At 37.9% G+C, this 8,424-nt stretch overlaps 1 non-coding gene across 1 annotated transcript; it reads left to right on the top strand.

Annotated features, from left to right (window-relative positions):
* The first annotated feature begins 7,343 nt into the window (after positions 1 to 7,343).
* Positions 7,344 to 7,476, top strand: LOC116912980. Its single transcript, XR_004389545.1, has one exon. It is a non-coding gene; the product is annotated as a small nucleolar RNA SNORA17 (small nucleolar RNA).
* Positions 7,477 to 8,424: the final 948 nt, after the last annotated feature.

Here is an 8,424-nt window from a genome sequence, read left to right as displayed (position 1 = left end):
AGGATCTGAATGGCCATTCCTTCAGTCTCTGCTCCAAACTTTGTCTCCATGTCCCCTCCTATGAATATTTTTGTTCCTCCTTTTAAGAAGACCTGAAGCATCTGCAGTTTGGTCATCCTTCTTCTTGAGCTTCATGTAATTAGTGGAATGTATTTTGGCTAATTCGAGCTTTTGGGCTAACACTTATCAGTGAGTGCATACTATGTGTGTTTTTTTGTGATTGGGTTACCTTCCTCAGGATGATATTTTTCTAGTCCCATTCATTTGCTTATGTATTTTGTGAACTCATTGTTTTTGATAGCTGAGTAGTATCCCATTGTGTAGATGTACCATATTTTTTGTACCCATTCCTCTATTGAAGGGCATCTGGATTCTTTCCAGCTTCTGGCTATTATAATAAGGCTACTGTGAACATACTGGAGCATGTGTCTTTGTTGTATGTTGGAGCATCATTTGGGTATATGCCCAGGAGAGGTATAGTGGGGTCCAAATTTTGAAAGACATATTTACTACATTACAACAGAATGTTTAAGCTTATTCATTAGGCTGACCATGTCCAACAATGTCCAAATCATGAATCGATCCAAGTCTGATGAAAATAATCTTGCTTTTCAGACCTTGATTATCTGAGAAAATGTGTCAAAATGCCTGTAATAAGCAGAATATATATATATATATATATATATATATATATATATATATATATATTCGTTCTTTGGAAAACCAAACTACAAAAATCAATGCAAGTTAAATTCAAGTCTTTGAGTTAGAAAACAAACAAACCCCAAATGTCTGCTTTTAAAACTTCTAAGTTCAAGAAGTGCCAACACTTTACACTTCACAGCAGTTATTTATATATCCTCTTCTCTCTTCCATGTTCTGATGTTCTGATCACTACGTAATCCTTCAAATTATAAAGCTAAAGTCTCACAGCAGCATTACATCATGAAGTAATAAGCAGCTCGGAGGGCACCACAAAGTTGTATGAGAGGTCCTTATTTTCTTGTTGTACTTTCCCTTAGGTTGTGCATTCTTCTTCACCAACATTTATAACCATATCAGGTATCTACTATAATCAGTTAGCAAATTAAAAATATACACAGTATTGGTTCCTCAAGTTGTCCTTGGTGTTGGTACCCTAAAACTTCCTGCAGATGGGCTTGCACAATTGCATTCATTCACAGAAATTACTTGAAATAACTACCCTGGGTCAGAATTTCAGTGGGTACTTTTGTTAATCAACTTTATAGAGAAGAAAAAATCTTCTGTGTCAAAAAGTAGCTTTGACAATACAGGATTAATCTGAGGAAGTTGGCGAGATATGAAATCAATAATTGGGATCAGTGCTAATAGCAGCCAAAGGAATCTGCACTAGGAAGGCTGATGGGGGTCAGTTCAGATAGGAACCAACTGGGAATGCTGCCTATGGCAGCCAGCCATTAGAGTAATCACTCAGTCACTCAGTAGACTCTTCTCTGAGGGAACAAAGCATGATTCATTGGGGCCTATACTCCCTGTGACCAGCACCAGGGAGAAATTCTGAAATCTTTTAATTCTTAGGGGATGAAGAGAAAGAAAAAGAAAGAGATAAAATTCACACACACACACACACACACACACACACACACACACAAAACACACACTCACACGATAAGTGGATGGAGAGAAAAAGCAGGCTCCAGTAACATTACATATACAAATACATACATACATACATACACACATGCATACATACAGACATACATACATACAGACAGACAGACATACACACATACAGACAGACAGACGGACACACAGACATATATACATTGAATATGTAGAGCAAAGCTTCAACAAATTTCACATATCTTCATACATACAGAAGGAGCAAAAGTCCCAATAACTTCAGATCCACATACATTTTTGGTAGTTGGAGCTAAGCTTCAGCAAGACCCAACCATTTCACATGCATACATATGTACAAACATTAATACACATTCATAGATTGGGTGGAATGGAGCAAAGCTCCAACCACTTTATATACATACATGCATTTTGTGGTTGACTGGAGCAAAGTTCCAACAAGCCCCAAAACATTATTTTTTCTTCCACAGCTTATGTATCTCAGCAAAATCTTTCAAGCAATATAGAATTACAATGTGATTACATTCTATTTTTTCTTTTAGTAAAAGACTATGAAAAACAGTATGTTCTCCAATACCTTTACATGAAAAAAAGATTAGGTAGTACAGGTAAAGAAAATTATTTTTAAGAACCCATGTACATTTGTAATTAAGCAACTTGTTATTGATTAACAAAGTGTTAGCAAGCTAGGTAAATTTCTCAGCCAGTTACTCTTACTGGCAGTGAGGAATTTGCAGTTACAAAGAAAAGATAAATTATTTTTTATTTTTAAAAGTAATCCTATAAAATCTTAAATGAATCACAAATCTAAACTTTTATACAAAACAATCAACCATTTCTCCTTTAATTTCTCAGAATGCACAACCATTCATCTGCAGTTTTTATTAAATCATATCAGGGAACTGGGAGCAAAAAAATTGAGTACAGGAGATCAATCTTCACCAGTTCAGCCTCAGTGAGACTCATGTCAATCAATGCTTGTTGGATAGACTGCCATTGATCTTGTTCCTTAACCTCAAAAAGTGCCTAGTCCCTAGCTTAACTAATAGGAGGGTATTCTTCTGAACTTCAAATTGTTCCATAAGATTTTCTACATTAAAGCCACTAGCAAAAACATCTTTACCTAACTTCACTAGTAATTTATTTTTCCCACTGCTACATTTTCTAAGTTCTTTCCTAGGATGGTGACTGAGTCATTAATTTGCTCCAGTAACATTGCCTTAAAAAGATCAAGCCCTATTATTGTGAGTGCCAATGATACTTGCCAACGAGGGCTGGAAGGCACCTTCGAATTTCCATAAAATTATTAGATTAAGAGGATATGAAGGCAACAATCAGAGCAAAACTCCACAGCAGCATGAAGTCCTCAGGATGGTAGTCCTAGAGCCACACCTCTCTGACGCACACCCATCATGGTTGTGCTAAGCACTGGGCCAAATTTCATGAGTTTAAAGCCATTTACTTTTCTGCCCGCACAGCCCTGGACACTTTTGAAATACCAATCTGCACTAATTCATGAGCATTGCCTAATACACATATCTCAGAATAGGCAAACTAATATAAACAGACTTAAAAATGGGAGTTCACAGATCAATCACATAAGAGAAGCAACATAGGGATTCAGGGATCTGCAAAAGGCATACTCTGAATGTGGTAATAAAAGGATTCATCACCAGAAAAACTCCAAGCAACCAGGCAAAATCAATCACCTAATCTCTGGATGTCCCTCTTCTCGGCTACTTATCTTCTGTTTCCATGGACACGACAGTTGGTGCCATGGCTTTCTTTGCAAAACCCACTCTGCTACCATCACTAGTGAATACCTGTCCTGACAATAGCAGAGGCAAAGGCTACCTGGCGAGATAATAACAGGCAAGTTTGTTGATTTTTGTTATGGTGAAAGGACAATTTTCCTCCTAAGAAACATGTACACAATAATAGTTTTTCCTTCTCATATACAACTTGGGGTTTCAATAGACTTATTTTCTTCACATTCTGATTGGCTTTGCCCTGGGTGAATTCAGAGTGGAAGAGTAAGGAAAGGGCAAGGAGTAGTTTCAATATCTTTCAATATTTATCCTCTTGGAACTCTATCTGCTGGGCTGTGTATCCTTATTTCAGGCTGTGGTATTTGTGAGACAGCTTCTTCCTGCAGCTCTTGATCCTATCCTTGAGGCCACGTGGGGCCAATGTCCTCCAATGAATTAACTTCCTTTACTTTATGTGCTTAGCAACCCTGCTAACACATTTTACAGTTACTTATATTTCTTTAGTTATCTCATCAGTATGTGTTATCTGTTCCCACATGAAAAAACCCTACTGACTCTTACGATGTGCCCTATAAATCCATTTGTAATACTTGCTTATCAACATGATTTTCCATTGAGCAATTATGTTAAATGCCTTTTAAGTGCAGTTCCACCAAGAACCTATTTCCCTGAAATTTTAGCTTTTATTTTAATGCTTATGAAATCTTATTCTTCTCAAGAATATATATATATACATATATATAATTTTCACTTACCTCAGTTTCATTTAAAATATATCTTTAATAAAATATAAAAGTACATGGAACAATATTGTAATGTATAATGTAGAAGTGTTACTTTTCTTCTTTCTTTTAACCCAAAGGGATTCAGTTGCTTACCAAATAATTCAACAATTGCCTTGTAGTACGAAATGTCACCTCTATAATTTATTGCTGCTATGTAGTTGAATACATTCCTAGGTTTTTCCATATTAAAAGGGCATTAAAGGATTAAATTACCACAGTAGCTTAAGAACATTTCAAAGGAATACTTTATTCCAATGCAAGCAGATTTAATCAAATAAATACATTAAAGATCTAATCCTAAAAATGTTAAATTTTCAAACAATGGGCTTTCATTTCTCTCATGCACATCAGATTCCTGTATCACTAGAAAACACAACGTTTCTTATTAGCAAGACAGTAGACACAAGCAGGATATGTTCATGAAAGAGGTGCAAACAAGATACATCTCCTATATTGGCTTAGTTCAATTAGAACACAGAAGCAAAGTAAACCGAGAAGCTGACCAGAGCTTGAATCTTATATTTTCAGAGGAAGGTTTGTCACAGAACTTCTCAACACCGTTTTTCTATTTTTAAAAAGTGTGAAATGATAAACACTTAGGAATCTTTGCAGAGTACAGTAGAATAACCTGGCAGAATTGTTACTGATTAAAAGTAAATATGGTACAAACTAAGAATCTGGTAATAAAATGTGCCTGCAGTAGCGTGTCACACAGTGACAGTTTACCTACCAATTGCTTTACGCCAAGCAAAACTAGCTAAATTATTGTTTGCCTTTTGGATATAGGTGCATCGTTTTAAGTTCTAAAATATAACTTCTATGGCCAGAGAATTGATTCAATAGATAAAGCTATTTGCTTGTCAAACACTTCAAGATCAACAACCTGAATTTAATACTTGGTATCATTTGGGAGAAGAAAATAGACTCCACAAACTCGTACTCTGACACACACACATATCCATATCTATATTTACCTATATCTGTATATATATATATGCACCAATGTCCTGCAACAATTAATAATAATAATAATAATAACTTGAAAATCAAAGGTACAGCACTATGAGAGAGGTTATTTTTTCTCTAATATTCACTAAATGAATTTTAAATTACAAAGCATACTATTTTTTAAATTTTTTTCTTGGATATTTTATGCATTTATATTTCAAATGTTATCTGCTTTGCCCCCTCTCCCATACCCAGTCCCCCCTCCCTCTGCTTCTCTGAGGATGTTCCTATTCCTACCACCCACTCGAACCTCAGCACCCTGCCATTACCCTACCTTGGGGAAACAAGCCTTCACAGGACCAAGGGCTTTTCCTCCTATTGATGATGCTGGACAATGCTATGCTCTGCTACATATATGGCTGGAGTCATGGGCCCTTCCATGTGTACTCGTTGGTTGGTGGTTTAGTTCCTGGGAGCTCTGGTGGGGTTTGGTTGGTTGATTTTCTTGCAGTTAACCATTGGACAGAACAAAGGGACCCAAATGGAGAAGGTAGAGAAAAGACAGAAGGGCCTGAAAGAGTGTGCAAAACTATGATACCCTCAGACCTTCACATTATAAAAGAGGGTTTCACGGAATCTATCAATATTCGCACTATATATGCCCCTTAAGAAGTGGCTTAGAACCCTTCACTTTCTTCAAAAGGATCTGAATTAGATTCCCAGCACCACACCAAGTGACTCATAGCTGCCTGTAACCCCAGATAATAGTAGTCTAAAAGCTTTTCTGGCCTCCATACACCATACAAACCTACACACATAGCATATGTGTGTGTGTGTGTGTGTGTGTGTGTGAGAGAGAGAGAGAGAGAGAGAGAGAGAGAGAGAGAGAGAGAGAGAATAAATTAAAGGGAATAAAACGGAATTCTCCAAACTAATCCAAATGGTGACAGGATAAATATAAAGGAATTAGACTTGCATATGTGTGATTATGAAGCCTCATAAATAAGACAAATTCCTGTCATATAAATGTAGAAAGCTATCTGTAAGTCCCTACATATTTATAAAATAATGTAATAGTAAATTGATAGCCCTTTCAATGAACAAAGTTAATTCTTTCACTCCCAAGCATATTCTTCCCATGAGGAGGGGTAACAGAAAATATCTCTTGAAAAGCAGTCTGATATTATCCACTATGTAAAGACATATTAAATTCTCTACTGCAAAGGAATAGACAGGGAGATTTCATTTCAATGATATAACATATCTCAAAGGAAATGGCAGTTTTCAAAATTGTCTGAATTCAAAAATGAAGATTTCAGGTGTATAGCATCATATGCGATTGTACTGTCTTCTGTCATCGAAGATATTTGCAAATCTTAAAGTCAAGTATAGCAGTAGATCAATGTGACATTAATGTGCATTCTTCTTAATTATGAGATCACATGACAAACCTTATTGTACATCTGTACGTAAAAGATATAAAGTTTGTGAAATTCATCCTTTTATACACTTTTTTAAATGTGGCTAACTTCTTTGTGCAGGGGCTATTTTTCCTGAATCAATGTAGCTACCAATTCTCACCAAAGAAGCCTCTCTTTACAGCTAATGGAGATCATCACAGAAAACTACAACTGGACAAAATGGAAGGATCGGCGGACCATGGGGACCTCAGGCCCAATAGATACTTCTGCATCCCTGTTCCTGTACTTAACACTTCAGGAAATATCATGGAAGCAGAAGCAGAAAGATTTAAAGATGAAAAATACCAAAAAGTCAGTTATAAAAGAGTCTCTTCTAGAAACTGTTACATAAATCAAACCAGAACATTGGCAATCCCAACAGACATGCTAGTACAGAAGGGAGAAAATTCAAAGGGGTCTCAACACCAGACAAAGAACTACTGGCAGCTGATGTCAGTTGAGTAAAGGAAAAAAAGCTTTTCCAAGGAATGAAACACCTACCATTTTTCCAGAGTGATGGGCCCTGAAACCATATACACACAAACAACAAAAGTGGACTCAGTAGATACATGTGTATTTGCATAGATAAACATATATACATATACACATATATGTATGTAACAATAATAAAGAAAAACTAGCTATCAACTTGAGACTTTGATGATGTGGGAGACATTAAATGGAGGATAGCACAGTGGAACAGACATGGAAAGGGAAAAAAAGTTATGTAATTCTACTTCAATTAAAATCATACGTTACCTTCTTCTAGAAACATTGGAGGTATGGCTGCTGTGTCACATGTGTATCAGTAGGTGGCAGAGAGGAGAAAGGCTATGTCTTCACTCAGTATTTTGACCTGTGAACATCTGAATGATTAGCAGCCTGGACCACCAGTCCAGTACAACACAGGTCTGAGTGGGGCATACCAAAGATAACCCCTGCCCAGTGCCATAATGTACACATTCCTGAGATGACCCTTGAGATGACCTCAAATTCTCAGAGACCCTGGGTACCACTAAGAGAAGCAAGTAAGTATGCAGAAATAGAAAAGAAGGAGAAACCATAGTGTGGGACAAATTAAGAGAAGCAGACTGGACAATCAAGGATTTTGAGGAACAGCTGATATGTATAGCCAGTAATGCCACCTTGGATCATGATGGAGTCCTGGCCTGTTCTGCCACCAGGGCCCACATCAGGGTCCATGGCCTTATAGCAGCAGAGGTTTGTTAACATCAAAGGTGAGGTAAATATACCTAGTCTGAGCTGCTGTCCAGGGACCAGATATTACTCCTCACCTACTTGGCATAAGAGAGCTATTCCCAGGGACTTGAGAGCAGAAAAACTGACCCTGCCCCTAGCCAGCTGCAGTACTCAAAAAAGGTCCCTGCACATTGTGGAAGTGGTGGGTGAGATGGCCCCAAGGAGGACATGAACATAAAAGAGTTGACCCATGCAGTAGAATAGACCAGGGAGAGATACCCTCATCTGCCTTATGTCTTACCATGACCAAGTACAAGGCCTGTCCCTAGGCTCCTAAGAGTAGGAGAGCTGTCTCTGCCCCTCACCAGCTGCAGCACTTGGGATCATAAGCCTAGCACACCTGGGCAGCACAGTTGAGCTGAAACTGATGGGGGAGTGGGGCTCTGGCGAGCTGCCCTGAGGGTGTAAGCACTGGAGAGCTGACCCACTGTTTCTCTGTTATGTGGTGGTATATGTGAGGAAAAGATAGACCCCTCTACCCCTACCACCCCTTGCCAACTACAGGAGACGGGAGAGCTGACCCCCAAGTCAACAAAGTAGGAGATCTGGCCCTGGATGAAGGAGAAATGTCTTACTCCC

This window comes from Rattus rattus, chromosome 11, assembly GCF_011064425.1.
Source record: "Rattus rattus isolate New Zealand chromosome 11, Rrattus_CSIRO_v1, whole genome shotgun sequence".
Classification (NCBI taxonomy): Eukaryota; Metazoa; Chordata; class Mammalia; order Rodentia; family Muridae; genus Rattus; species Rattus rattus.
Note: the sequence above shows the minus strand (reverse complement) of the source record. Positions and strands in the feature narration are given on the sequence as shown.